This window comes from Prionailurus bengalensis, chromosome E1, assembly GCF_016509475.1.
Source record: "Prionailurus bengalensis isolate Pbe53 chromosome E1, Fcat_Pben_1.1_paternal_pri, whole genome shotgun sequence".
Lineage (NCBI taxonomy): Eukaryota > Metazoa > Chordata > Mammalia > Carnivora > Felidae > Prionailurus > Prionailurus bengalensis.
Window position 1 is genome coordinate 56,126,045 of NC_057347.1, and position 5,090 is coordinate 56,131,134.

Here is a 5,090-nt window from a genome sequence, read left to right on the forward strand (position 1 = left end):
CCGCCCAGCCCCACCAGCCCTGCCCCCCTCCTGCCCCCGCGGCGCCTCCCCGCCGCGCCCCTCCTGCCCCGGCGCGCCGCACCCTCGGGGGCGGGCGTGTTGCCCCCCGGCGCTCGGAGCTTGCCCGCGCCCCTCCGGCGCTGCCGTCTGTCCCGAAGCGGGCACCCGGGCGAGCCGGGGTTTGAGCCGGGAAGCCTCCCGCCGCGGTCAAGGGCAGGCGCGCGCGGTCCGGGGAGCCCGCGAGGGGGGCGGGCCGCGGGGAGACGCCGCCACCTGCCGGGTGGGCCGCGCACTGCGCGCTCTCTGCCCCTCCCCGCCCCCCGCGGTTTCCGGATACCAGACGCCGGGGAGACGGCGGCCGGGAGGCTCACCTCGGAAGGACCCTCCTGAGCTGTCGGTCAGGCCCTGGCACCTCGGGTCCTTCCAGAAGTGCGGACACAATGGTGTGGGGGGGGGGAGGCGGTTTGCCAGGACGGAGGAGCAGACCCTGTGTGGGATGGAGGTGAAGGGGACCAGGTGGGTAGGGCGTCTGATGGGAGTGGGGGCGGGGGTAGTTGAGACGTTTCTTCCCCTCATTTGGTGACCGTCCGGGGCAGCCAGGGTCGTCAATCGCATAGCGTTCTTTTTCCAAACCCAGGCCAGCCTGGAGCTCTCGGGCGGCAGAGGGACCACCTGAAAGGTGTGACAAGGAGTCACCAGGGAGGGCGTCACCTACAAGGGCGGGGCAGCCCTGGCCCGTAGGTGGGGGGTATACTCTCCAGCAGGCAGCGTCCAGGGCCTTAGCCCGCCCCCCCTCCCCCCAGACTGTGAGGTCCTCTGGCCCCCCCGCTGTGAAGAGCTTCAGGGATGAGAGGGACCCTCTCTCTCCCAGGGACGATCCGCCCTCCCCTTTTCTTCCCACGTGGGAGCAAATCTGGTGTAGCAACAGGTGTGCACTACAAAGCTTCCCGAGAAGCTTCCCGGGGCCTGCGCCTGTGGACAGGAATGGGTCATTCGGGCTCTGATCTCTCACCTCCTCTGTGGGCCACGCCAGGGTCACCGGAGGGCACTCGCAAAGCGGAGGTTCTTGCCTGTGTTCCAAGACTGCCTGCGAGCGAGCTGCACCTCGCTACCGCCTTGACCGGGCGCTACATGGAATCAATCGAGGGTTTCAGGGCTTTCATTTCGGTCTTTGTGGTTTTCGGCCATCAGAATCCCTGTGGATGTTACTTCTCTTCCCGCGGTGGTTAAGGAGACCTCAGGCCCTCTCTCTCAGCCCACCAAGCACGCACTCACCCTTGCTTTCAGTAAATGCCTCTCCTCCTTTACGGCGAGAAAGGGAATCACTATTAATTTCTTTTTTTAATTTTTTTTTAAATTTTTGGTCGTTTCGAATTTATTGAGTGTGTTGTGGCCTAATGTGTTCTGTGTGCCCTTGAAAAGAGTGTGAATTCCAGGGTTTTGGATGGAATGATATATACAGATGCATAGATACAGATAGATACAGGTATATAGGCATAGATACCGATATCTGTTAGGTCTATCTCATTTAAAGTGTCATTCAGGGGCGCCTGGGTGGCGCAGTCGGTTAAGCGTCCGACTTCAGCCAGGTCACAATCTCGCGGTCTGTGAGTTCGAGCCCCGCGTCGGGCTCTGGGCTGATGGCTCAGAGCCTGGAGCCTGTTTCCGATTCTGTGTCTCCCTCTCTCTCTGCCCCTCACCTGTTCATGCTCTGTCTCTCTCTGTCCCAAAAATAAATAAATGTTGAAAAAAAAATTTAAAAAATAAAAATCAAAAAATAAAGTGTCATTCAAAGCCAACTGTTTTCCCAATCTTCCATCTTCAAGCCCACAAACTTGGTCCTCACCGCAGCCCAGGTTCCACCTGCCTGGACTCCAGCCTTAAGGGGTGGGGGAGGAGTGCTCTCTTCCTGTGTGGGAGCTGGCCCCGCACCATCCATGTCAACAGTACAGCCTACCTCCTACACCTGTCTTTTAAAAGTTTCTTTATTTTGAGAGAGAGGGAGAGAGCGTGAGCGGGGGAGGGACAGAGAGAGAATCCCGAGCGAGCTCTGCACGGTCAGCCTGGAGCCCAACGTGGGGCTTGATCCCGAACTGTGAGATCATGACCTGAGCTGAAATCATGAGTCAGACGCTTCACCGACTGAGCCACCCAGGCACCCCCACCCCTCACATCAGAAAAGCCTGGACTTTTCTGTCCAGGCAGGAAAGATTATGACCCTTGCACAATCTGAGCCGCTACACGTTTAGCTCCAGCTGGGGTGTCTACACCAGCCGCTTTCCGCTCCTCGGTTACCTCCAGCTGCCTCCCGGCTCCCTGCTGGGTAGGGGAGGCCCATGTCATCTCCGTGTCTCCCTGCCATCTGGTTACCCTCTGAAACTGTCCCCTCTGAGGCCAGCACAGCCCTTCATCGTTCCCGGTGGAGCAGACCCTTTGCATCCTAACCCTGCTACATCTGCCTCTGAATTTGACCCGTGTCCTCATGGTTACTTTTCCGCCTTGGTGAAATCCAACATCTGGCCCCCCTCACAAGGCACTTCCTGCTGCGGTCTGTTTCCAGAGTGAAAGCAGAGTCATGCTTTCCTGCTTCTTTGCTTGTCTCATATGTCTTTGTTGAAAACAGAACATTTAAGACAATATATTGTTAGCAGGGCGCCTGGGTGGCTCGGTCGGTTGAGCGTCTGACTCCGGCTCGGGTCATGATCTCACGGTTCGTGGGTTCGCGCCCCGCGTCGGGCTCTGGGCTGACAGCTCGGAGCCTGGAGCCTGCTTCGGACTCTGTGTCCCCCTCTCTCTTGGCCTCTCCCCCGTGTTCACGCTCTCTCTCTCTCTCTCTTTCAAAAATAAACATTAAAAAAATTTTCTTAAATGTACTGTGGCAACTCTGGGTACTGGACCCCCGTTCTCCATCCCAGGTTTGTTATTTGCTTGCTTAGTGACTGGTTGGCTTATTTTAGGGAAGCCTCCCCCCACTCCCACCCCCAATTCCCCTAAAGTGTTAAGCCTTTGATGTTTCCCCATAGGGAGGTGTGATTTGGGGCATGTCACCCTGGGTTGGCGGCGGTTTGGGCTGCACTCTACACCTCTTTCCCTGACCAAACCCCATCTGATTGCTCTAGGGTTTACAACAATGCCCTGGGGCAGAAATTGCTCTACAGACCCCTCACTCCTCTGAGGTTAGTGTTCCTACTGAGGAGGGCTCCTGCCACCTGTCCCCTTCCCTGGTTCTCTCCTGCAAACTAGCTGGCTTACTCTTGAACCTACAGCTTCATGAAACCTACCAATCTTCTCCCAGTTGCCCTTAGGCTTGAACTTCTCCACCCTCTGTTGCAAATAAAGCCAATTCCTGTGGGAAGAGATTAAGACCTGTATGGTTGAGAGGTTGTGTGTGTGTGTGTGTGTGTGTGTGTGTGTGTGTTTTGTTTTTTTATTGTTTTAGTAAGCTCCGTGCCCAGCATCGAGCCCAATGCAGGCTTCAACTCATGACGCTGAGATCACGACCTGAACTGAGATCAAGGGTCGGACGCTTAACCGACTGAGCCACCTGGGCACCCCAGGACCTATGCAGTTTATAACCTGCTTCCGTCTCTGGCCAAATCTCTGAGCCGGGGCTCTGGAGCTGGGGTGGGGGGCGATGGTGTGATCATCTCTCTCTGAGTGATGCCCTTGTTTAGGAGTTGAGCACGTGACAGATGGGAGACAGTAGGCCTCAGGTCTTCTCAGCTTGCCCCTCCTGGCATGAAACCACCACCGTATAAGCCAGGACAGGGACAGCCAAGCCCTCTGTATCCTCAGTGACGTCACGCTCAAGGTAGAGTCTCCATTCCGTGAGTGGGAGCTGAGCAGAAGGGAGTCCCCACCGCTTGGCCACGCTTGCCCAGAACTTAGCCTCAGCCACAGGTGGCTGGTGCAGGGTGACAGATGCTGATGGCCTGCCCTTCCCTGGAAGAAAGCCCCGTGACAGGGAGCTGAGGGCAGAGGGGCCCTGTGTTCTCAGCTGCACCGATCTGGAGTGGGGGTAGGGAGAGAGGGAGCAGTTTGGGCTCAAATACCACACACCCTTCTCAGATTTTAGTGGCTTTTCTTGAAGATATTTTATCATTTGTGTATACCCTTCGGACCACTTCTAGCTACTGTAAATGGTTGTCTTTTTACACTTTTCACCCATTTCATTGGAGCCTGGATCTGTGGAGTCCCTCACGTCATGCTGAAATCTTTCTCTCTTTTTTTTTAATTAAAAAAAATTTTTTTTAGTGTGTATTTATTATTGAGAGACAGAGAGAGACAGAGCATGAGCATGGGAAGGGCGGAGAGAGGAGACACAGAATTCGGAAGCAGACTCCAGGCTCTGAGCTGTCAGCACAGTGCCCAACGCGGGGCTCAGACCCACGAGCCATGAGATCATGACCTGAGCCGAAGTCGGACGCTTAACCGACTGAGCCACCCAGGCGCCCCTAAAAATTGTTTTTAAAATGTTTATTTATTTTTGAGAGAGAGAGAGAGAGAGAGAGAGAGGCAGAACGTGAGCAGGGAGGGGCAGAGAGACACAGAATCTGAAGCAGGCTCCAGGCTCCGAGCCATCAGCACAGAGCCCGACGGGGGGCTCGAACGCACGAGCCGCGAGCCGCGAGATCATGACCTGAGCCGAAGTCGGATGCTTAACCGACTGAGCCACCCGGCTACCCCTACAGCCTTTGTTTTAAAGTCTGTTTTGTTTGCTGTAAGTACTGCTAGCCTGGCTTCTTTTTCTCCTTTCCATTTCCGTGGTAAGTGTTTTTCCACCCTTCGCTTTCAGTCTGTCTGTGTCCTCCATCTTGCAATGGTTTTGAACTTAACGTTGGCTTCACTGTTGATTTGTTACCCTAAAATTCTATTGCCGAATCAGGGAAATACGAAATACAAACTGGGTGTTTGGTGGATCTAAGGAAAATCGTCAACGTTTTTAGATACGGTCATAGTAGTGGGCTTATTTTAAAGAGTTCTTACCCGTTCGTAAGACATACTGAGGTATTTACAGACGGACAATATGGTGTATGGGGTTCGCTTAAAATAATCCCGTCTGAGCTGTAAGTGGGAAGGGCACAAGAGCA